The 26715-nt window shown below is 32.9% G+C and overlaps 1 protein-coding gene across 32 annotated transcripts in view; it reads left to right on the forward strand.

The window, feature by feature from the left end:
* The window catches only part of PTPRD (protein tyrosine phosphatase receptor type D), a 1865527-nt gene that overhangs the window by 801825 nt on the left and 1036987 nt on the right, over nt 1-26715 (forward strand). For all 32 annotated transcript variants that reach the window (XM_072959433.1, XM_072959445.1, XM_072959436.1 and 29 more), the window contains one exon: nt 10998-11047. The gene's annotated coding sequence lies outside the window, so the exon portion shown is untranslated. The remainder of the gene's footprint in view (nt 1-10997; nt 11048-26715) is intronic.

Here is a 26715-nt window from a genome sequence, read left to right on the forward strand (position 1 = left end):
AAGTTGATCAGCAGTCTGACAATATTCAGTACACAATGTTCCAGTGATCTTTCAAAATGTTCAATAGCATTTGATAGCTTTTGAAGTAATTATGACTAGTATTCACAAATATAGCATTAGGTTTTATGTGTCACTGTATTTCTCTCTTTTGAAATACCATGAATTGTAAAGATAAATCATCATTTTCTAGAGGTGTACAAAAGAAAAAGAAAAGCTAAATTACCCCATTGGGTATGCATTCTGATTTGAGAGATGTTAAAGTTTGCAGAACAACATATGGTACACAGAACAGTAAATGTTATTATTGGCAGACATATGAAGGAGTATTGAGGAGGAAGGGAAATTAGCATGAGCACACTGCACTGCTAGAAGTAGAGGCTGGTGTAGTCTTTCTGTTGGTCATTTGGTAAAACCAGTCTAAAGCTGGAAAACTATTAATCTCTTTTGACTCAGTAATTTCTCTTAATCAAAGAAATACTGAGACATGTACAAACATTTAGGAGCATCTTCTACCTGTTGAGCTCTGTTGTGAGCACTTGTAATATATTAACAAAGATAACAAACATCCCTGCCCTTGTGGAGCATGCATTCTAATAGAGAAAATGATTGTGATATATTGCCCCATGAGAAAAAAAAAATTGATGATAAAACAGTATTTGCTGTGCTGTGCTAGTTTGTAAATGTGTTTTAAAAAATAGAAACATAAATGCTCCAGGATAGGTGATTGATACAATGCATTTAGCCCACTGGGTTTTACTTCCATTTGGGTTTTATTTTATAAATTTTTACCAGATTTGATTAATAAAAATGTAAATAACTGTTAAGCAATAATGAAATAATAATGATGATTAAATGTCAGCAGCGCATAGTGCTAGTTGGGTGGTAGAATAACCAAAAAATACAAAATAAAAGGAAACCAAAATTGAGTTGTAGCAGCTGTCTTTTCCAAAGCTTAGAAGAGAGGATTTTATGGAACATCATCAAATTGAGGTGGGGAGGATTAGAGTGGAGGAAAGTTTAAGAGGAGACAGGAAGTTGTGGGGTACATGATTTATGCATAACCCATTTTAGGATAAAGAAGCTGTGACTTAAACACATTGCTGATGCTGTTAAAATGAAGATTCTAGTTTATATTTCTGGGATAGGGCCTGAGATTCTGCATTTCTAACAAGTCCAGAACTATCCATGAAACTCTATAGTTTAATAAAAGTCCCAAGTGATTTGTGTGTGCTTTTAAGTTCTAGCGGTTCTGATATATACCTTACTTTTACCTCTGTGTTGGAAATTGCCAAGAAAGTGGTAAAAAGAAAAGAATAAGGAATACTAGGTATTTTCCAGGGGTTTATTAAAGTAGCCAGTCATGCAGAGTAAGCTAGAAAGACTGTGAGGCCCCAATACTGCTGTATACTTTCAGAATAGGGAGAGTATGGATCTAAGAGTCATGATGGCCACCATAGAACTGAAGCTCCAGACCTTATCTGAGCTCCTGCAACAGTTGAAGTGAGATGAAATGCATGTTGCTATGGTTACCAAGTAATTTACACAGACGTTAAACCAACCCTGTAAACTTTCACACTCTCTTACAGGTTTTCCAGTATAACTACTTCCAGTAACTAAAGACTTATGATACTGTGCTGGAACTTACAGTTTACAATTTTAATTTCTCCCCAAATGTGTATGTATCTATGACACAGCAACTTTTATAGTGAGCTATTATGATTTTTTAAAGCTTTACTAATTAATGTGGCTGAATGTCAACTAGGGAGATTATGACATGATAATGTCATTCAAGAAAAAGTATCTTTTTGTCATGCACCCATTTATAATTGGAGGTTATTGTTACCAATCATATCAACATAAATTTTTATAAAATTTATAATGTTTTGAATAATTTGGAGAGGCATTTTTAAGGATAGTGATATCTAAGAGTCAAAATACTAAATATAAGGATCTATACATTTTAGTTTAGATATGTAAATCCCCATCCCCAAAGTGGATTGCTTAATGTTGTTTCTGTATCTAACACCAGAAATTTTTGTAATCATTAGTTTCATTTTATACCTTTTTCAATAAAGGTAAGACTTTATTTACAGATTTTAACATTTTTGCATTGTGTAAGCACAATTTCAAAACACATAATTCATTCAGTTACAAAGATATCAAAGGTACCACTACCCAACATGCTAAAACACAAATTCCAGCCTATAACTTTTTTGACAACTTTTTTTTCTACTCATGCATTTTTTTATACAGGAGTTTTTTTTAACATTTTTTATAGATTTATAATCATTTTACAATGTTGTGTCAAATTCCAGTGTTCAGCACAATTTTTCAGTCATTCATGGACATATACACACTCATTGTCACATTTTTTTCTCTGTGATTTATCATAACATTTTGTGTATATTTCCCTGTGCTATGCAGTGTAATCTTGTTTATCTATTCTACAATTTTGAAATCCCAGTCTATCCCTTCCCACCCTCCACCCCCCTGGTAACCACAAGTCTGTATTCTCTGTCCATGAGTCTATTTCTGTCCTGTATTTACGCTTTGTTTTTGTTTGTTTGTTTGTTTTTGTTTTTTAGATTCCACATATGAGCGATCTCATGTGGTATTTTTCTTTCTCTTTCTGGCTGACTTCACTTAGAATGACATTCTCTAGGAGCATCCATGTTGCTGCAAATGGCGTTACGTTGTCGGTTTTTATGGCTGAGTAGTATTCCATTGTATAAATATACCACTTCTTCTTTATCCAGTCACCTGTTGATGGACATTTAGGCTGTTTCCATGTTTTGGCTATTGTAAATAGTGCTGCTATGAACATTGGGGTGCAGGTGTCATCCTGAAGTAGATTTCCTTCTGGATACAAGCCCAGGAGTGGGATTCCTGGGTCATATGGTAAGTCTATTCCTAGTCTTTTGAGGAATCTCCACACTGTTTTCCATAGTGGCTGCACCAAACTGCATTCCCACCAGCAGTGTAGGAGGGTTCCCCTTTCTCCACAGCCTCTCCAGCATTTGTCATTTGTGGATTTTTGAATGACGGCCATTCTGACTGGGGTGAGGTGATACCTCATTGTAGTTTTGATTTGCATTTCTCTGATAATTAGTGATATTGAGCATTTTTTCATGTGCCTTTTGATCATTTGTATGTCTTCCTTGGAGAATTGCTTGTTTAGGTCTTCTGCCCATTTTTGGATTGGGCTGTTTATTTTTTTCTTATTGAGTCGTATGAGCTGCTTATATATTCTGGAGATCAAGCCTTTGTCGGTTTCACTTGCAAAAATTTTCTCCCATTCCGTAGGTTTTCTTCTTGTTTTACTTCTGGTTTCCTTTGCTGTGCAGAAGCTTGTAAGTTTCATTAGGTCCCATTTGTATATTCTTGCTTTTATTTCTTCTAGGAGAAAATTTTTGAAATGTATGTCAGGTAATGTTTTGCCTGTGTTTTCCTCTAGGATGTTTATTGCATCTTATCTTATGTTTAAGTCTTTGATCCATTTTGAATTGATTTTTGTATATGGTGTAAGGGAGTGTTCTAGCTTCATTGTTTTACATGCTGCTGTCCAGTTTTCCCAACACCATTTGCTGAAGAGACTCTTTATTCCATTGTATATTCTTGCCTCCTTTGTCGAAGATGAGTTGACAAAAAGTTTGTGAGTTCATTTCTGGGCTCTCTATTCTGTTCCATTGGTCTGTATGTCTGTTTTGGTACCAATACCATGCTGTCTTGATGACTGTAGCTCTATAGTATTGTCTGAAGTCTGGGAGAGTTATTCCTCCAGCCTCTTTCTTTCTCTTCAGTAATGCTTTGGCAATTCTAGGTCTTTGATGGTTCCATATAAATTTTATTATGATTTGTTCTAGTTCTGTGAAATATGTCCTGGGTAATTGGATAGGGATTGCATTAAATCTGTAGATTGCCTTGGGCAGTGTGACCATTTTAACAATATTGATTCTTCCAATCCAAGAGCATGGAATATCTTTCCATTTTTTAAAGTCTTCTTTAATTTCCTTCATCAATGGTTTATAGTTTTCTGGGTATAATTCTTTCACCTCCTTGGTTAGATTTATTCCCAGATATTTTATTACTTTGGGTGCTATTTTAAAGGGGATTGTTTCTTTACTTTCTTTTTCTGTTGATTTATCGTTAGTGTAAAGAAAGGCAACTGATTTTTGAACATTAATTTTGTAACCTGCTACCTTGCTGAATTCTTCGATCAGCTCTAGTAGCTTTTGTGTGGACCTTTTAGGGTTTTCTATGTATAGTAACATGTCGTCAGCATATAATGACACTTTTACCTCTTCTTTTCCAATTTGGATCCCTTTAATTTCTTTCTCTTGCCTGATTGCTGTGGCTAGGACTTCCAGGACTATCTTGAATAGGAGTGGTGATAGTGGGCATCCTTGTCTTGTCCCAGATTTTAGTGAGAAGCTTTTGAGTTTTTCACCGTTGAGAACTATGCTGGCTGTAGGTTTGTCATATATAGCTTTTATTATGGTGAGATATGTTCCCTCTATACCCACTTTGGCGAGAGTTTTTATCATAAATGGGTGTTGAATTTTATCAATACAGGAGTTTTTAAATAGCTTCCAATGTATAATTAATCTCCTCACAAAAGCCCTGGGAGATTAATGGTTTTTCTCGATGTTAGTTAATTCACAAATAAAATCTTTCATCTATAGACTTTAAAGTATGGAAAACAGAGATTGCCATCTTTTGTTGTTATTTTTATTTCCTCCAGTATATACAACCATGTTAATGCATAGTAGGAAATTAATAATAAATTCAGACAAGTTTCAGTCCCCAAAGAATGTGCTGCACAATTAGTTTTTGTCACAGTAAAATACATCCAAATTATTTGAGATTATTTTAAACTAATAGGGTGATGTAAGGCACAAGTTTTTGGGGTGTTTTTTTTTGTAATAGCTTTATTTGGAATGCAATCCCCATACCATAAAATTATTTTTTTTGCATAACCTTTTAAAGTGTACAGTTTGGTGGATTTAGTATATTCAGCACTGTACAACCAGCACCAATATCTAATTTTATATTTTCATGATAAAGAAATCCTATAGCCATTAGCAGTCATTCCCATTCTGCTTACCCTTCAGCCTCTGAAAACCACTAATCTGCTTTCTGTCTCTGTATAATTTCTCCTTCACATTCATCCAAGCCTAAGATGACACAGCATTCCAGGATCCAGTCTCCTTCTGTCATATGACTCTACTTGTAATAGGGTGGAGTTTAAGGGAGCAGGGAGAGGAGGGTAGCGTCTCATGATACAAAACAGCTACTGCTGGTGTTTCAGGCAATAACTCTGCATTCCAGCTACAAATTAATAAAAGAAGGGGAAAAGATGGGCATACTCTCTACATTCAGTACCATTTCGTAGAATTTGCTCACTCCACCTCCACATGTATGCTTTTGCCAGAACTTAGTTTCATGGCACCAAGACTGAGAATTTTTTTCCAAGTAGTCATGAAGCTAGCTAAAATCAGCAATTAGTAATAACAGGGCAAGGTGGCTATTAGGGGATAACTAGAAGTTTGTTACAGTGTTAAACCCACTTGAATTTATTAAAATGTATTAAGCTAGAGTTTGGAATACCTGAAGAACAATCCAAAGATTTGAGACTGTTACGGCAGTGTGTCTAGTGGCTTTTAATAGTGGCGATAAAATATAAAGTCTTTAAATATAATATTTGTAAACAGGATATAGAATCTATGAGAATAGACCACAGTTGTCTTATTCATCACTTTAACCTCACATTCTAGAATAGTGGTGGCTGACACATTGTTTCTCAGTAAATATTTATTGAATAAATGAATGAATTATTGAACTAACTTTATATAGTTCTATATGTTGTATATAGTTATAGTGATGCAGAAGATTTACAAATTGTCTAATCATTTGGTGAGTTGATAATTCAAAGCCTTATCCCTGCCTGTGACTCCAACTTTGCCAGGATTTAAGATTTCCTTTGAAAGAAATGATTTACCTATTAAGACAATAGAAAGTTTGAATTTTATTGAACTAAGGTAAAATGTAACACTTAAACACAGGGTAGTTTTCTTCCTAAGGACTTGTCCAGTGATTATTTCTTTATTGGAGCATTTATGTGTTTATTAGTTGCTCATTGAGAATTTACAATATGCCAGCCTTCATTGAAAAAGACTACTTTTCCCCCCATACATGCTGTCTGCAAGTATAAGAATCATATTTCTGAGATGAAAAACTTGACAGTCTTGAAAGAAGTAAGAGTTCAAAGTTGGGTTTTTTTTTTTTTCTTTTCAGTGAAGACATTGTTTACAGTTTTCTAAGTGTATGGAAGGCTATCTGGTTTTCTAAGAAAACATTTCTGATAACTTGTACCAAAATTGTGTATATATTACATAAAACTTGCATATTGCTTCCCCTTCCCACCCTCTACCTGGGATTTCAAGATTGTAGAATAGATAAACAAGATTACACTGTATAGCACAGGGAAATATACACAAAATGTTATGATAAATCACAGAGAAAAAAATGTGACAATGAGTTTGTATATGTCCATGAATGACTGAAAAATTGTGCTGAACACTGGAATTTGACACAACATTGTAAAATGATTATAAATCAATAAAAAATGTTAAAAAAACTTACATATTATATAAAGTCTGATGTATTTTGAAATTTACTGGCAAAAATTCTAGAAGTTGGCCTGTCTTAAATAATGCATAGTTTCAGTTTAGCATTTAATGAGCTAGACACTCTGCAGCTGTCACTATCTAAAATTAATCATAATATGTTGGAGTTGTAAGACTGGAAGGATTTAATTTATTTACTATTCTTGTAGATTTACTTTAAAAATTGAGAGTGTAGTCATATCTCTGCTTTATGAAGTTGAAGTTTCAAGTTTGTTTCTCACTAGAATAAATGGAAATCTTTATTTTTTTTCATACTTTCTCCCCAATAAATGAATCAGAATTAATCATACTGCATCTAACTAACAGAGTTGAGAGTATTAGTGTTTGAAATTCAGCTATACTATTTCTACCTCCTGCTCTTGGGCATATTTATTAACTTCTCTAGTCAATTTTCTTTTCTATACAATAATAGTAATCATACTTGATAGGATTGTTCCAGAAATTAAATGATATGAGCCTAACGCATTTATATTCCAGAAATATAATAGATATTCAATAAATGTTAACTACTATTAATATTACATAGGATCAACTGTGGGGATAGTACACATATAATAAATAGGTAGTAACATGACCCATGAATCTAAAATAGAGTATTTCTTCATTAAAATATTGCTTGTAAGAATATTGCACAATAATAAAATATCATGTGAAAACTGTATTGTATAATGCTTCACAGAACAGTCTCTGATACCAGAATCTTTGGATTAAAACCAAAACCAACCAAACAACAAATAAATTACTTAATAAGATGGTTTACACAAAAACTTCCTCGCAGCTCACTGTTGTTTATCAATAAAGTAGAGAGACAGTTGTGACAATTAAATTAGTTGATACATACAAAATATTTAAACCAGTGCCTAATGTATTGTTTATATTTAGTAAATGTTACTTATTAATATTATCCTACCCTGGCATATGACTTGAGATTCTGAACTTAATTAAGCTTGGGTTGAATTTTGACTTCACAATGTAGTAGCAATAAGACATTTTGGAGTGTATTCAGGCAACCATTAGCTTCCAATTTTATCTGAAAATGTGAGAAATAATGTAATTTCTTTGTGAGTATTAACGTAGATAGGAGACTTTTGTGAATGTCAGTTGAAGATACATGAGATAAACTATAGAAATCCTGACACTACTGTTTATTTTTTTCATTGACTATAAATACTTTTTTTCTAAACTCATCAAACTACTTTAAGATTATTTGTAATTATTTAAATTACTTAAAATTATTTAAAATAACTTCACAGTTTTTAGATTCCAAAATCATTTAAAAGCTCAACCTCCTGTCACTCCCTCCAAAAATTGTACTTTTGGCAAAATTAGGCCAAGAAGAAATAAAGTACCATAAATTCTTTTGATGTCAGAGAAATCGTCATCTGAAATGCTGCTTACATGAATTTTTCCAGAGTCCAATAAATCCATTGATTAATAGCTATAATCTGTAGCAATACTAATTGAAATATAACTTTTCAAGACTTATGCAGCAATTTGACAGTTATATAGCCATTACTCTGAAGCATTCCTCCTTTGATATGATAGGTTTAGGATATTAGACTTCGAGAATTAGTCTTTTTCTTTTTTTTTTTCCCCCTGAAGTTTGCTTACCTGGCTCAGAATAAGTTTTTTTCTGAATGGTTATTCCTCCAAAGATTAGTACAAATGAAAGAAATATATCTGATCAAATTCATTTTGCTAGAATCTTGTTACATGATATAAAATTTCCCAAAATACACCAAGGAGTAATACCCCAGTGTCAACGTCATTGACAGTTTAATCATTGATCCTTCCCCACAAATCTCTCCCCTAAAAATATTTTATCTAATCTGTATCATTTTAAATAGACGCTTTCCTCTTTAAATATATACCAGTTAAAAATATATATGTATATGTGTGTGTGTGTGTGTGTGTGTGTGTAAATATACACGCCAGTAATCAATGTCCTTGCCTGACTTAGACAACGTAAATCATTGAAAAAGGTAGATTACAGATGGGATAAGCCATATTTCTGATTTGGCTTTCTTACATGCCTAAAATTGCATCCCTGCCTTGACCTTAGCTTTGAAAGCCAACTAACCAGATGCATTTAATGTCACTTCTGGAATACTTTAATTTAAACATGAGCAGGTGACTTATAGTCTGAATATTCAACATATCTTACCAGTGTAACAATGTTAGTAATAGAAACAAGGATGTCCTTTCAATTTACTGTTAATATCTGGATATTCACATTCAGATAGAGAAGCAATCTATATGTAACTGGAGGACATAAATAACTTTATGTGCTTTTTATGTTGAAGTTCTATTTTTCAGTTAAGAGTGTCAATTTATTATTGCAAATATGCAACACAATGCCTGCAGGAGTAATCTAGCATCTGATAGTGCTAAAATAAATTGTTTTTGCATTGTAATGTCAAACCTTAAAGCTTGATTTTAAATCTTTAATAATAAAATGATAATAACAATTAAAATTTTTAAGTTGTGTATCCAAGGAGTTCATTCCACAACAGTAATAACTGCTCTCCAGCTGAATATCGACTCTAACACTTAACCTTTTAACATTTGCCCCAAATTTAACTTGCTGCACCTCTTGATAAAAGAGGTGAGCAGGAGGGCAAGTGAGTATAATTTCTCAATTGACTTTTTCAAATGTAAACATTCACATCACACTAGATTCTGGGGAAAGGCTTCCTTTCTAACAAATATCAGTAGAAAGTAGATCTTGTAAAGTTACCTTCTCATTCCTTGTTCCTGTAGGGAAAATGAAAGCAGAAAGCAATAGAGTACTGACCCTGGGACATCCATGTGCACTGGGATTAGTAAAAGGGATGGGCAGCAGAGACATCTGTTCAGGGCTAGTAAACAGGGTATTAACTTGGGAATGATGAGAACTGGGTGTTGGCCAGTAACTGAGTGAAACACAAAGGATTGAGAATTGGAGACTTAGTAATATCAAGTCCCTGCCACCATTTGGTTCAGTGACTTTGACCAAAAAAGACTGAGCATTCATTATTGAAGATTTCACTCACACATGCATTTCAATTTCCAGACTAAGAACAATAAATTTTAATGTGAATGTTTACACTTTAATGATAGTAATAGTTTGCTTTCCACTAACTAGAAACATTTTATTTCACTCCTCAAGTGGTTCTTTTTACTGTCAAAATCATTTCCACATATGATAATCTCTCCTAAGAATTAAATAGCACTCCTTTGTCACAAAAACTGTGGTATGTAATGTTTCCTTCAACTTCAGTAGGAAACAGTTGAAACGAGTTAATGAATAGTTATCGGAGAAAAACATAACCTCCAAAGCAATACCAGTCATTAAGGAACTGTCATAATAGATTGAATTTATTACAGTTTCTATCTTCTGTTAACTTGTATACATCACACAGTAGAGCACCTGCCTATATAACAGTCATTCATGAGTTTTCTAAAGGGCTCATATGCTACTAATTTCTTCATTGAAGGTAGAAATTAAATCCTCAGTTTGTGATGCTTCTTTTGTTCATAGAGGACAATATTACCTAGAAGTAAGCAAATTCAAGGACTTAATAAATGTCTTGATTAGCCAGTTATCACATCAAAATAAAACTCTTAGAAAGCACATTAACTACTAGCTGTGATCACATGTGACAGTAATCAAATGGCTTGATTTAACGATAATATTAAAGAGTTTCATAAAGTGCAATTACTAAATCAAATATCTTAAACAATTCTTAAGTATATAATGAGATGTGGAATACTATGTGGCCTTTAAAATTATGGTGAGAATATTTGCCTTCATACTCGCTGATTAAGCAAAAGAAAGACAAATAATAGTATAATAATCTATATGTAATGCACAAATAACACATTTGTGTATGTGTGTGTGCATGTACATGCATGTGATAGCATGTGTATATGTATATGAGTATGTGCATATTTGACATTGTTAAATGAGTATAATCAAGGTTTTCTAAAATGATATATGAAAAATACATTTTTCTTGCAAATGTAGTCTCCCGTCATCCGTAGTGTAACAAGATGCAAAAGAGACAATAAAAATTCTCTGATTGTTTGCCATCCCAGCATTAAAGAGCTGAAATTAGAGTAATTAATCTCAAATCACAATAGTTTGATGTGAGCTGAGTAACAATAATGCTATTTCAGACAAATATTGCAGTCAAAATTGTCAAATTATATGTACACTAATTACTCATACAATAAAGTTTTTCATGATATTGAAGTTATTTAACATTTTATGATCTTGACTAAAATGCAATACCTGTACTAATACAAAATATTTTTGGTTGTACTTTTTAGGTCTCAGGGTGGCGAACTTTTTCTTTGAATTCCTAACCTGTGAGCTTATGGTAAGATTATAATTATTAAATTTTATAGTTTTTTTTTCTGCTATTACCTTAGTAATAGTGTCCATTAAATATAACAGTGAAGGAAATTTAAGTAACTAGCTTGATGATTAATCATATTTTACATAAATGTTGAAGAAACTAAGGTATTTTCTATCAAATGTTTATGTCCTTAGGTAGATTATGGTAATATAGTCATTTGATACAGCTTTTGATTGGTTTCTAAGTGAATTTGAAACAGCATTCAAAAAGGAAAATATTTATGCCATAGAAAAATTTGTTTAGATATGAATGAAAATTTTAAATATTGACATTTTTATAGTGAGGTCTATTTGGTAGCAATGAATAAGACAATGAGTCATTGAAAGTAAAAGTTATTTTATCACCTCTCAGGATTTATCAAAATTGGATTCCTCTGTGAAAGCTTGATGTTGGAGCTTTCGAGAGTTGAAATTAAAATATGTAACTATGGAAATAGAAATGATAAGAAATAACTAATAACTTCTCAGATGATTTATGGGGACATTATTTATTAATTTCTGTGGTTAATGCATTCAGTAATGTGTTAAAATGTGAATCTGGATTACATTTATAATTTATTACAGATTATAAACAAACATAAATTTATTTGTACTGTGAAACTGGTTTACTTTAGTAAGAGAAATTTCAGTTTATATGTTCCTTAATAGTAAGCATAATAAGGATTATTTTGTAATTGACATATGAAATATAGATAATATGAGCATTTGTTTGATACATGTCAAATTGATAGGGGTAAATGCTATCCTTAGAAACACAAAGGCAATTGATTAAAACTCCTCCTGAGTAATACAACATCATTGAAATGCATCTTTAAGAAGTTGTTTTAGACTGGGATTTCAAAATTGTAGAACAGATAAACAAGATTACACTGTATAGCACAGGGAAATATACACAAAATGTTATGATAAATCACAGAGAAAAAAATGTGACAATGAGTGTGTATATGTCCATGAATGATTGAAAAATTGTGCTGAACACTGGAATTTGACACAACACTAAAATGATTATGAATCAATAAAAATGTAAAAAAAAAAAAAAAGAAGTTGTTTTAAGTCACTGTAGGCAGCACCTAGCAACTGCCTTTGGGTGCTCTCAGGTGTTCTCTTTGGTGACATTTTTTAGAAACACTTAACGTATGATTATGAAAAACACGTGCCATATAGAATTAAGGGAAAATCCCTCTGCCCTACCAAAGGGACTCTGCTGATAATAAAATAAATTTAAAAATATATATATATTATTTGGATATGCATAGAGTAATAATTTCATCTTTAAGAAGTATTTTTTAAATATGTAACTTGTATTTTATGCAGATAGCTAAATGAGCTTATAAATTATTTCCCAAAAAAGTTATGTAATAATATTTTTAAAATTTACTCTCTTTCCTAGTCTTTATAATATTCTCATATAAACATAACATGCACAAAGAAAATTGCTAGTATCTTAAGTGCACAGTCTGAATGAATTGTCACAAAATGAACACAGCCACATAACCAGCACTATTTTGACTTCTAGAAGATAGATTACTTTGCCTACTTAATCACATTTTATAAATTAAATCATACAGTGCTACTTTGCTTCTTTGATCAAAATGGCATTTGTTAAATTATTAGCGGTAGGAAATCACTCATTCTCATTGTGATGTCGTATTCAACTGTGTGAGTATACCAAAGTATAATACTTTTTCCATTTTATAAGCATTTGGGTAACTTCCAGGCTTTGACTTTTATAAATAATATTGGTTATATAGACATCTGGAAAATATCTTTTAGGGAATACATGTGTGGATTTTGTTGGGTATCTAGAAGATGCATATATTCTGATTTAGTAGATACTGACATTTTATCAAAGTGGTTATATCACGTTTGGACAGCAGGTTGTGAGGGTTTAGTTGCTCAGTATACTCAGTAGCTCTTGGGATTGTGCATCCTTCTATTTTAGTCATTTCAGCGTGTATAGAGGGATATTTTAATTGAGTATCTTGAAGCTTAATGGTGTTAAAACTTGTTTTTAATAATTATTTGTCATAGTTGTAGTGATTGTCATGTGGATATTCTCTTTTTTGAAGTGTCTAAGTCTTTTGCCCATTATTATGTATCATTTTTAAATTATGATATGCGTTTTGGGTGTTGAATCCTCTGCTGGATATATACAGTGATACGAAGAAGCTGGTTCAAACTGATTCGTAAGAGCCAACTGTTGAAGTGTTAAGAGTTTTGAGAACTGCTTGGTAGTAGAAGTATTTATATCAGATACACGAACACACTTGAAAAAACAGCTTTTTATTTTTTCTTCGGGAGAACTAATTGTAACACATTAACCAGCACACCACTGGATATTTACATTGTATATTAAACCATTTAGTGGATTTTCTCATTACTCTCCTAATAATGTATTTTGATGAAAAGAAATTTTTCATTTTAATTTATTCAAGTTTATTACGTTTATTTCTTGTATAATGAGGACTTTTTGCATCATATTTAAGAAATACTTGCCTTTGCCATGGTTGGTAAGATACTTTGTTGTGGTTTCCATTAAAACTTTAGTATTTGAACTTTCACATCTAATGATCTCTAGGTTTTAAAGATATTGTTCTATGGTATTAAATTATGCTCTTAATATAGGTAACTGGATAGATTTTCATTAGGATAGTAATTGCTTTGTGTATATTTTAACTTTTTTTGTAAAATTCATATTGAAATATGAAGGCACTAATATTTAATAATTTAATATAGCTATTTATAAACTATAGTATTTTATAACACTCATATATATATTTATGCATTGTCCACTGTAAGTTTCACATACTATAGTCAGTTACGTGACTATAATTTTGAAATAAATATCCAGCAGCATAACAATTAATATTTGACTATAAGAGTAATATAATGTATTTCCATCATATATTAGTAAAACAAAAGTCTACAAAACAAATGTCTTACCGAATCATTAAAAAGTCAGAATATTAGGCTAACCTTTTGTTGTTCAAATAAAATCGTTAACAATATACAGTTGCCTGCAAAATATTTTGTCTAGTATATTGAATAAACATGTAACAGCCATGGCTAATACAGCCTAAAAGATTAACTGCAGATTACTATTGAATGAACGGCATTATTATTTTATTTTATTAGCCTTGTGATAGATACATGTATATATACACACATATATCTACAGACACACACACGCACACACACACACATGCACACACACACACATACATAGCGGTGCACCACACACCTGTTTTGTGCGTGATAGGCATGATAGTATAAAAAACAGTTTTATTTCTTCCTTAAAATTCTAAGTCAATTATACAAATTTGTGTATGTTTGCGACAGATTGTATTGTCCTGTTATGTCTGCTCTGTGAATTGAATGTGTTTTCTCCTCTCCAAGTTATCATCTTGATTTAAATATATTGAATTTTTCTCCATAATAGTTGGAATATCTGAGAGATATAACAAAACGTAGTGGAATTAAATAATTATTTTCAAATGGAAAGTTCAGTAGTCTCAATATGCAGGTATCAAATTTATACTGTTTGGTTTTTTTCCCCCTCTGGATTTTCAATCTGAGCCATTTCACTGAGTTCAGAGTAACTTGTAACTCGAACAGCAGAAATTAAAAAGCCAGCCATGTAAAATGTTATTTTTAACAATTAGTTATAAGTTTTTAAACCTTTAAAGTAGTGAAAAAGCTGATGAGGAAAATTTGGCATTTATAGATTAATCCTTGAAATTAAAAGAAAAAGATGGGATAATATTTTATTTTCCTACGTTTGGAGAGCCTGGGATTTGTATTAGAGCAGTTTTATCTCTTAGACATTCTTGCCTGTTTTAGGCAGCCCAAGATAAAAATATATAAAGTGCATACTAATTAAAAGCTCATTAGGTGATTTTCACTTTGACTACATTACTAATCACTGTGGAATCATTAAAGCAGGAAGAACAAAGGTGAATGAAACACTGAAAGCTGTCTTAAATATTGGTCCAAAGATATTACGTGGCAGTAATAGGTCTCATCCTGCAGGAGCTGTTTCAGATAGCTAAGTAATGAGTTTATCCGTGAAATACAGCATAGGTTACACAAATAATTCAGGAAGGTGTCACCGAAGGTAAATAATAAAAGAAAAAAAATTCAGTCAAGACACAGACAACAGATACAAGTAATTGATGGCAGTTAAACATACTTTACTTAATTTTCAGAGATGACAGAGCTTGAGGACAAAGTTCAGACTTGCAGTTAACATCTGAGGAAAATGATAGAAACTTAAAATATATTAATATGTAGAATATTTTATTATGCATAATTTGAGTCCAAAACTAAAAGATTGAATTATTTAATACAATTTTAATCTGAGAGTGTAAACACCCTTTAAAAAGGCCAAAAAAATGTAAAATGCATTCAGGAAAAAAAAAACGAAAAAGTTTTGGTAATACAAACAAAGATTGAACTTGAGAATAAAATTGTTGAACAGTCAAAATACCCTCTCTGTTTTTTTAGTTCCTATTCAGTGATGTAGTTATTTTATTGAACTGTTAAAGTATAGTGTTATGTTTTTTTCACCCTTGAAAAGTAGAAATTTATTATAGTTCCTGGCCTAGTATCTGGCAATAGCTGATGCTCTCTAAATTTTTGCCATCGAGAACATCAGTTATATGTGAACTAGAGACAAACTGTTTCTTTTGCTAAGTCAAACATATGTTTTCTCCCTCTCCTTCCTTCTGTCTGTCTGTCCTCCTCCTGTTCCTCCCTCCCCTCTCCCCCTCCCACCCTCCGCCCTTCCTTCCTTCCTTGTTTCATTAGTGAATATTTATGAAGGACTTACTATGTGTTAGTAAGATGGCTAACTTATGTTACAATAGTGGAGCATACAGGGTCCATATATTTATTCATTCCACAGTCTAATCAGAATAAAAAAAGGGTTAAATAAACAGACAAAATAAATCTCAATTTTGATAAATGTTCTCAAGAAAACCATTCTCAAATATAGAATAACTGAAACAGAAGTTGATAGTTAATCCTTCAAAGGAAAAAAATGGAGTTCCCCATATGAAGAAGTGGACAGGGGAGGAGGTATAAAGAGATTTCTAGGTTCTGAGAAAAAGGGGAAATTAGAATGTTCAAAGAACTGAAAGAATATTAATGTGTCTGGTGCATAGTAAGACAATAGGAAAGAGGCTTGATATGAGGTAAGCCTTGTATGCCATGATGAGTATATTGGACTTTATAGCAAATTGTTTTGAAAGCCATTGGATGTTTTTAAGCAGAAGTGTGAATAATATAACTCATGTTTTAAGATAAGTGGAATGAATTAGTGGCAAGTATGACTAGAAGTGGAAAGGTCATTTAGGAGGAGACATTTGCAGAGCTCAGAGAGTGATGTGATGATCTGGACCAGGAAGGGATCACTGTGATGAGTTTATGATCTTTTGATGGGTATATGAACCAAAAGTAATTAATTGATTTGAAGTAGATAGTGAGAAAAAAATAAGCAAGCATGAATCCTAGGTTTGAGCCATTGGTTGTGTAGCAAAACTACTGACAACAGAGTTGGTCAAGATGTAGTTGAAAGGCAGATTCAAATCATGGAATCAGTAACGCCACTTGGGATCAAGAACATAATGTCTCATCTCTTTCTACTCAGGGTGCAACTTGCAGTTGTTCAGATGAAAACTGGAATGGAGTATAGGGATTCAATACTGTAGATTCTAAGGATTAATTAAAGCCAATGATTTGGCAGGCAAGCCTTTTATAGCTAATTGTTCTGGGTTGTTTTACATGTATGACTTGATGCTGTGAAGGCATCTAGTAACTACTGGGACCTAAGCATTCTATGGAATGGAGCTGAAATTAATTATATATTTAATGCAGTATATTTATTTCAACAGTCTTTGGGATTATAAAATGAGTTAATACTGAGATCTAAACAGTATATGGAAGGAAAGGACTAGCAGTGACTGAGTATTCTTGAAAGAAATAATTTGAAAACTAGAAAAAGGCTATTTCAATAAGCAAAGAATTTCTAACTTTAACGTGAACTCTCACAGAACATAAGCAAAATTAGAAATAACATAGGAGAAATTTCTCGGAATAAGTCGAGAAGGAAGAATCCCTATAAACTTCTATAATCACCATTATCTTATTTAGAAAACTGTTTCTCAACATGGGGGAATCTATTAGAGAATAAATGGAAACAGAATTTTTTTCTCATTTTATTAGCTTGCAAAGAAGTTTTTATACATTTGTATCTGCCTTCTTTGACAAGGTTGAAGACATTGGAAACCAAGACTTTTTTTGTCATTCCTTCTGTCTGTGGAGGTAGGACAACTGATTGTCATGCTTTGTGTTTGCAGCATGCAATCCCTTATTCCACATTCCATCGCTAACTATATCATAATTTATATCCATCCAGAATACCACCATCTAACCTACATTCTGACACATTTTACCTGAAAATTTGACCTTAGGATTTTTTTTGCAATTAGTTCAAAGAATCTCACTCCTAAATAAATAGATATTTTATTATTATAGAATAGAGAGATCTGCATATTACCTTTTAAAGGGAGAGACAATCATGGAACTATCACCTCAGGCAGTTCTAAATTTTAGTCCACCGTATCCCTAAATACAGTCTTGAGATGAGCATATGATATTTAACCATGATTAATAGATACAGAAAATTTTGGCATTTAATCATTTGGCCTCCCATTCAATATGGTAAATACATAGCTAAGATTTCAATGACTTTCTCCTGGCCAAAACCAATGGTCTTTTCTTTGACATTGTTTTAATTATTAACATTATTATTTGTGATGAACTTAATAATAATTTAGGAATTATTCTAACCCTCACTTTCAGAAATGAGAGACCTAAGGCAGCAAGTACAACTACTTTGTCCAAGTTACCCAAGGAGTAAATGGCCGAGCTGGGATTTGAACATAGGCCCAGTGAGAGTTGAGAATTACTTTTTATTTCTTTACTCAGAAAGTTCCTCTTTTATTTTTATATAAATACATAAAAGCATCATAAAACCCTAGAACTTTAAAAAAAAGTCTTAGAAATCATATTTTTCCACTATCACATACTAGAAATGATAAAATGAAGGCCAGAAGGCTATGCTCCCAGAAAATCTTACTAGATGAAAATATTCCCCTTACCAGCCTTTGCTACCTAGTAAGCCTCATATTCTTTCTGTAATTTTACATCCACAAGGGAGGATGCCTTCACAGACTCCAGTAGGCATTCATTATCATCCTAGCCTCCTCTCTAACATTAGCTTCATATCCTTCAAATAGAATCTATCCTCTCTGTCAAACTGCTCCCTGGCTGTGTAGCTTTGAGCAAGCTTCATACCTTCTCTTAATCTCAGCTTTACTGGAAGCAACAATCCCTGTCTCATATAGGCCTTGTGAACATTAAGGGAGATAATCATTGTAAGGAATTTAGTACATTGCTTGACACATTTTGCATGCTCAATACATCCTAACTATTGTTGGGCTCACTTATCACGTATAGAACCACACGTCCTTGCCCTTCACTCATCTGGGAGTTCCAAATGAGCCCTTACTTAGCCCATAGGCCAGTGACTGGCACTGTATGCATACACTTTCTCTAAGACTGTGTTGAACAACAATAATGAATGAATATTCTCACAAGCTTAATCCCTGGTGAAACCCATTCTCCACGAGTCCTTTAGAATAGGCACAATGTCTTCTAATCCTTTCTGAAAGCTTAAAATAAAACACTTAACCAAAATCATTTCCAAAAGTTTGAAATGTAACACTGAACAACTCAGTGCTTTCATTACGTGTGTTCTTATCAAAGTCAGTTTTTTTTAAGGTTTTACTTGAGAAATTTCATACCAAATTTAATAAGTGTGTCCTTCTTTGATTTCTCAAAAAGAAAATGAAGTTCTTCCCAAATATACTGGATTTCATCCTTAATTTATATTCAACCTTTTCCTGATACTGTGGTTTGATCTGAGAATTTTGTAGTTTTATCTCTATTTCATGCGTGGGCAAATGTTCTAGCAATAGTATTCAACACAATTTTGCATGGTAAGCCTTTTCTGTTATATATTTTACCTGTCATGCTTGAAGTTTATATTAGAAGAACAATTGACTTCCTCACATAATGATACTTTTAAGGAACCATGAAAGCTCATGAATAAAATTAAATTTTATGAATAATTTGAAGTAAATAATCCTATTTCAACAATTTAATAGATAAATGAGTGTTTTTGACAAATTGGCATATTGACTCTGTGAATGTATGTGACTGTGCTTCACTTTGTGTAGTAAAGATGATTTACATGAGTATGCTATTTGTTAGCTAATAATAATTATGCAGAAGTACAAACTCCCTTGAATACTATTTACAAAGCCAAAAGGATTGAAAGAAACTGGCATCTATGTGTTTTTGTATGCATAAAGGAAGTAATAGAAATAATGGATATTCCTTGGGTATTCCTATTTTTATGTTATATGACAAATAACATATTTTTTTTAATTTGGTCTGGAAATGGGACAATTACACCAGAAAAGAAACCTGAAAACATTTTTAGCTAAGTATAAAACATTTCTTATTTCAAAAGAAATTAGATATGAAAGAGGTAAATTAATAAATTATACATGGAACACAATCATCTGAGAATAAAGTAGGAACATACTATAAGAGGAAAAGAGTAATTGCCTATCCCCTTATGATGTAGGTTTAGCTGTTTGATGCTGACGGACAGCATTTCCAATCAGAAATCACATCTCTAATGATGACAGGTGCATTTTGGTAGGCGTACCACCAGAATAATGAGAAGTGTTCAGAGACTTCTTTTATGGCCTGCCTTTGACCTTTCTTTTTAATTCAGGAATGGTCTAGCTAATATAATCATTATGACTTGCTCTACATTGTAAAAAAAAAAATTATTCTAGTCTTAAATACTGTGTTACTCTCTATCAAAAAAAAAATCAAGGTTAACTTACCTTTTCTTAGACTAAGAAACTAGGAAATTAAAGGTAATAATTTTTCTTGCCGTCAGCCTCAGTGAATTTATCTAAAACAAAAATCATTTGAAAATACTGCTCAGCAAAGTGCTTTTTATGCGTTTATTCAAAATTATGTGAAATTCCCAAAAAAGTGTACATAACTGAATACTCAGACTATATTCTAATATTATCTTTAAAAGTTATCTTTATGGATCTGGACTCAATACTTGTATGTGTTTTCACCCACTTAATTGAACTTGTGGTTTGAAATGAATTGCTTTTTGCATCAAATGTATTCAGTATTAATCCTACTGTAATGAGCAATGTTATCTTTTGTCTATAAAAACATAAACAGAGAAATATCCACACAGATCTTTTACAAACTCAAACAAATATAAAAAATATTTATTTTACCATACTGTTGCTTTGTCATTTATGTGCTCAAATTTTCAAAGAACAGTGACAAAGTCGTCTTTTTAACCACAGACTTCTAGCTTTATAATTTCTATACCACACTAGGATATATTTCTTGTCCCAAAATTAAGATATAAAACAAAAAGAAAAGATGAAAAAGCAATACATTTGTTAGTATTTAGTGACAAAGAATTCAGAATACAGGTCAAAAATCACAAAAAGTAGAGTTAACCATAGGTATTTTTGTGAGTGCTTTAGTGTGCAGAGTACTTCCATCATCATCTCTGTTCAGGCTGAGTCACTAAGTGAAATTAATTCCATTTCCCACTTTCAACTTTTCTTTTGTCAAATGCAGACAGCAGCCTGCCATCTACGATTAAGTTTTTTTTAGAAAATAAGTAATAGAACATAGTAGAGGACTGTTAAATCCATTATGGAAGCATAATGGTTTAGATTAATTACATGCAAATTGAGTGTGCGTAACATTTCCCAGAGCAAGCTTGTTAAAACACCAGATTTTCAGATACCCCTGCCACCCAGGGTGTTTTGATTCAGTAGATCTGGAGTAAAGCCTGGGAAGTGATGTTTTAATCAAGCATTCCAAAAGTGATTTTGATGGAGGTAGATTTTAGTTATCTTCTGGAGAAACTATGTTTGAGAGGAATGAATAATATATTCTTACATGAAAAGCAAAGCAAAGTGGGGAGAAAACACAGAATATAAAATATGTCAAGATAGGACATTAATAAGGGAGGGAGAAGACTCTAGTGTTGAAGTACTTAGTTAAAATAAATCATTATTATATTTAATCTTAACAAAATCTCTATGAGATACATTAACGGAGAATACAAATCTGAGAGTCTAAGATAGTAAGGACTTTTTTCCGAATATTGCCAATAGACCCCAGTGCTCATTCTGTTTCCACTATACTAAGTAAAGTTGAGGGGAGGAGTGACAGAGAAGAAAGAAATCAATCATTTAAGCAACAGCTCAAAGTGAGGCTAATAGATTTTTGGCTACAGATTTGTTTGCAATCACCATTGTGTCATTAATGCTCCCAGAATGCTTCCTTAAATCCAAAGTTATGTACTTGCTCTTTGATTCTTTGTGTACGTATAATGCCAATAAATCCAATTTAGAATTGTGCTCACCTTGATCTTCAGAACGTTTGATAGAAAGGACATTTTTATCTCGACTAAAATTTTTATTTACATTGCCATAGTGAGTACACGTTAAATTACTTAGCTGTTATAGTTATCAGTTTTGGTTTATGGAAATTGAGTTAAAATCATTTGTCCTTGAATTATGAAACTTTAAACATGATTTCCCATTACTTGAATTTAGAAGTGGGGAAACTGAGGCTTTGAGTGACTGTCTTTTGTTTCTACTTTTCTTTTGAACTTCCAAAGTTCTTTTCCTTACAAGATTATTTACTGGCGCTGTTATATGATGATTTCTCCAAGGAATCACACACACACACACACACACACATACACACACACACTAATTTTTAGTACACATGGCAGAATTTTACCATGGGTGGTATAATTACCTCCTGGAGTCCCTTTTTTTCCTCCCTCTTCTCCTGTACTCTTATCTGCTAGTAGGTGCTACAGAGCTACCAAATGAAAGGGATTCAAGTGTGATGTCCCTCAAGAGTATTTATCTTGCGAAAATTTAAAAGCAAACAAAAAATCTTTGAGTCTCATTTCAAAATGGTTTAATCATGAAACAAAGAAGAGTGATCTAATATTTGAAAGAGATCTGATCTGAAAGTGGCCCTGAGATTAAGTAATAAGAATGCATACTTTAAACTGGCTGATAGGTGAAAACTAGCTAGACAGCAGGATATTTATAATACAAAGTGTTATGTATCTTTTTTTTTAATTTGCATGCCAAATCCAAAACCCAGAATCTCTGAAATTAGCTCTGTTGTTTAATTCTATATCCAACATTAAGCTGTTTACCAACTGCTGGTGTAACTCCTATGCCTTTTAGCCCATTTGCCCCCAAATTCTTCTCAGATTTTTGGAAGCCCAAGGCTGACACAAGGCATGTCAAATATGTTAGGTGACTGCTGATGAATGACACAATATTGCATAGCCAATGTTGTGGACACAACATGGCTGTTGCAGGTGGTAAAAGAATTTACCAAGTACCAAAGACCACTAGGAATTTAAGAACAAAGGGAAGGTTTGTTTGTTTATTTGTTTGTTTTTATTGAAGTATATTCAGTTTATAATGTGTCAATTTCCAGTATGCAGCGTAATAGTTCAGTGATTCATAATACATACATATATATATATTTTTTTTCATTGTAAGTTACTGTAAGATAGTGAATATAGTTCCGTGTGCTATACGGAAGAAACTTTTTGTTTATCTATTTTAAATATAGTATTTAGTATCTGCAAATCTCTGACTCCCAATTTATCCCTTCCCACTCCCTTCCCCATCCCCCCTTGGTAACCAGAAATCTGTTTTCTATGGCAGTGAATCTGTTTGTTTTGTAAATAAGTTTGTGGTGTTTTTAGATTCCACATATAAGTGATATCATATGGTCTTTTTCTTTCTCTTTTTGGTTTTCTTCACTTAGAACGATAATCTCCAGGTCCATTCATGTTGCTGCAAATGGCATTGTTTTATTCTTTTTATGGCTGAATAGTATTCCATTGTATAAATATACCACAAATTCTTTATCCAGTCATCTGTTGCTGGGCATTTAGGTTGTTTCCATGACTTGACTATTGTAAATTATGCTGCTATGAACATTGAGGTGCATGCATCTTTTTAAATTAGAGTTCCTCCTGGATATATACCCAGGAGTGGGATTGCTAAATTATATGGTTAGTGTAATTTTAGTCTCTTGAGGAATCTCCATTATGCTTCTCATAACAGCTGCACCAAACTGTATTCCCACCAACAGTGTAGGAGGGTTCTCTTTTCTCCACACCCTCTGCAGCATTTATCATTTGTGGACCTTTGAATGATGGCCATTCTGACTGGTGTGAGGTGATACTTTATTGTAGTTTTGATTTGCATTTCTCTGGTAATTAGTGACATTGAGTATTTTTTCATGTGCTTAGTGGCCGTTTGTATGTCTTCACTGGAGAAATGCTGGTTTAGGTCTTCTGCTCATTTTTGGATTGGGTTGTTTGTTTTTTTATTATTAAGTTGTATGAGCTGTTTATATATTCTGGAAATTAAGCCCAAATGGAAGGTTTAATAGATACGCTGCTACAGTCAACAGCAAGCCACACAGACGAGAGGTACCTGTGTGAGCACTGAGGGTAAACGTGCAGGGTCTTATATTAGGTTGTGAACACAAGGAGTAGGGGCTGCATGGTCAGTTTGTGCACAGGTGCCTGATTGGTTGTAAGATCTTTCAGGGCTGTTCTGAATAATGGGATTTACCACTCTGATAAGGACAGGATGTGTCGTGAGACCTGTCCCTTTAAGGTATGGTGAGCAGAGCTATTTCCTAAGGCAGTTAGTTTTGTTAGGGTAAAAACAAATCAAGAGGATGCTTTTATCTTGTGGAAATGAAGGTATGCGGAGTGGTCCAGGCAGTGAGGTGAGGGAGTTAAGGTGTCAGTTGCTCCAGGCACACAGAGAGCCCAGGATGGGGCTTTTATGACTCCAGAGAGTGCCAGGTGGCTCCACAACTGAGGTGGACAATACCTAGAGAAAATGGGATTCAAATTCTGATAGGTATGTTCAGCTAATATTTATGAAAAACTCATTCAGTGATGTTTACTTATAAAATGCATTGGTCTGAATGCATGTGGACGATCACCTCTCTACACCTTTGAGTAGATTGTTCCTACCTGGCTAGCTCACCGATAATTCTGATTTAATAAATTATCCATATGTTAATCCTCTAGACTTAACTCTTAATACTTACTCTGTATTATTTCCACACTATATCAGGCCTTCTCCCTGTTCCCAACATGTCAGAAAAATAATTTATTTGCTAAGACTTTTCCATTTGTTTAAAGGCAAATGTATCAACCTCTGTAAAAATGTGTCTGTGATGTTGCTCCCTGTTTGGTATACCATGGATATCTGGGAAAATCAAGGTAAGACTTTTGTCAATTTGACTTGTTGATAATGAGGTGGTAGGAAAGGCAGTAAATGCATTGGGGGGAAAAAATGCTTTAAAGCTTATTTAAGCTCACTAAAGCCTTTCAGCAGAACATATTTCATTCTGGTAGTAGTAAAATGGTTGGGATTTCATTGTAAAGCTTAGCAGAATTCAGCTTCTAATATGTCAGCTTTACATGACAGATGATTAATAAACTGCCACTGTTATCACTTGATACCAATCTTTGGTGACTGCCTCTTTTTGAACTTGAAACTCATGTGTTTTTTTTTTTTTAAGTAATCTTTACTTTGTGAGCCAGTTTCTTCCTTTAAATACATTTTTCTCTGACATATAAAATCTTTGTGTTATTTAATTAATGGTTTCAATTTCATTATACTAATATATTCCAAAAATTAATAGGACATTATGTGACTTTAGATAGTTAGATAAAGATTCGTATTTTTTTTTTCATTTGGTGAAGATGAAGACAATGCAGAGTAGGAATTATGAAAGAGTATTTACTTTAAACTTGGAAACTAACAAAATAAGAGAGTTGGTAAAATCCAAATTCTTAAATAACTTTCCCCAGCGTTTTTGCCTTTTCTCTCTTTTGTTCATTAATCTCTGACGCAGATACATATTTTCTACTATGGACACTTATTTATTCAGCAGAACAGTTTGAGCATCTGTATGGAATAGACATTGTATAAAATCGAATGTGCAGGAAATGTACAGTCCACTAGAGCTTACAGAAGGGTCTGAGGTCATCCTTTAATTACAAAAGGGTCATCACCTAAGAAGTTCTCAGTGTTGTATATCTCCTTGTCACTCCATCACAACTTTAGCTACCCATCAGAGGAAAGTTAAGAGCTGCTTCACAATAACTTGTAATTAGTGTGTAAGGAACAGCATCTGATGATGGTACACAAAGCATGCGTAATGTCATAGGGAGGGCAAAGCAAGTAAAAAACATCTATAGATAAATGGAGGTATGACTCACTAAGTTGTATGTAAGTAAGCATATATTATCATAATTTTCGTAATTGGATGACTAATGTCAAAACTATTAGGCAAAGCTGAAAATAAGGATTCATAGTCTTAGGTGTGCATCAGTACTTACTGAGCACTTACTGTATACCATACACAATGCTGTGTGATTTTACACAAATAAGAGAGTGTTACTTTGAAGTACCTAAAATACATAAAGGATGAGTTAGCAAAGTTTTGGTGGACCTTAGGAATCCTAACTCTGCCTATAAGTATGTGTGACCTCACACAAATCATTTATTTTCTCAGGTCCTTCTTTTGTTCAAATATAAAATACAGAGGATATGCACTGTGAATTTTGAATCCCTTCAAGCTTTACATTTAATTATTGTATCCGTTGGGATGCTTTGGGCCACAAGTAAGATACTTGCTTAAACTCTAAAATGTTTATCATCACACATTACAAGAAGTTACGCAGTTCCATGGATGACTAATTCAGTGACTCACTGACATCATCAAGGAACTAGGTTTTTTTTTTCCCATCTTTGTACTGTGTCTCCTTCATAGGCTTGTCCTTAGCCAGCTTTCTTCAGTATTGAAAGATATCTACCGTAGTTTTAGATTTCACACCCAGATACAAGATACTCAGTAAAAGAAAAGGTACTTCACCTTGTTTGTCTTTTAAAATTAAAGAAACTACTTTGAGAAGTCCCACGTACTACCTGTTGCCAACAAATATCCCTTCACATCTCATTGATCCAAAGTGTCATATTCCCCAGACTAAAAGAGCCAATTACTGTCAGCTTAAACCAGTCATGTGTATGTTCTACCTCTGAAAATGCATCTTACTTCCACAGAAGCTCAAGACTGTGCAGAGAAGGAAAGAACTTAGAAAATATCAAGTTTCCTTAAGAAAGAGGAAAGGAGGAATGGTTCTTGGTTCTTATTAAGCTTTTATGGTATACTGCATTCTTCCTAAGTGAATATTTTTCCATTAGGGCAAAATAGATAAACAGTGATCTACGTCAGAAGGAAAATTCTCCAGGAATATGAAAATCAAATTAAGTAGTTGACTGCCTGCTAAGTAAGCAGTTCTTATTGTTTGCATTCACATTCTCTCCCTAGATTTTTAGTGACTCCTCATTTTCAGTAGAATAATTGTGA

This window comes from Vicugna pacos, chromosome 4, assembly GCF_048564905.1.
Source record: "Vicugna pacos chromosome 4, VicPac4, whole genome shotgun sequence".
Lineage (NCBI taxonomy): Eukaryota > Metazoa > Chordata > Mammalia > Artiodactyla > Camelidae > Vicugna > Vicugna pacos.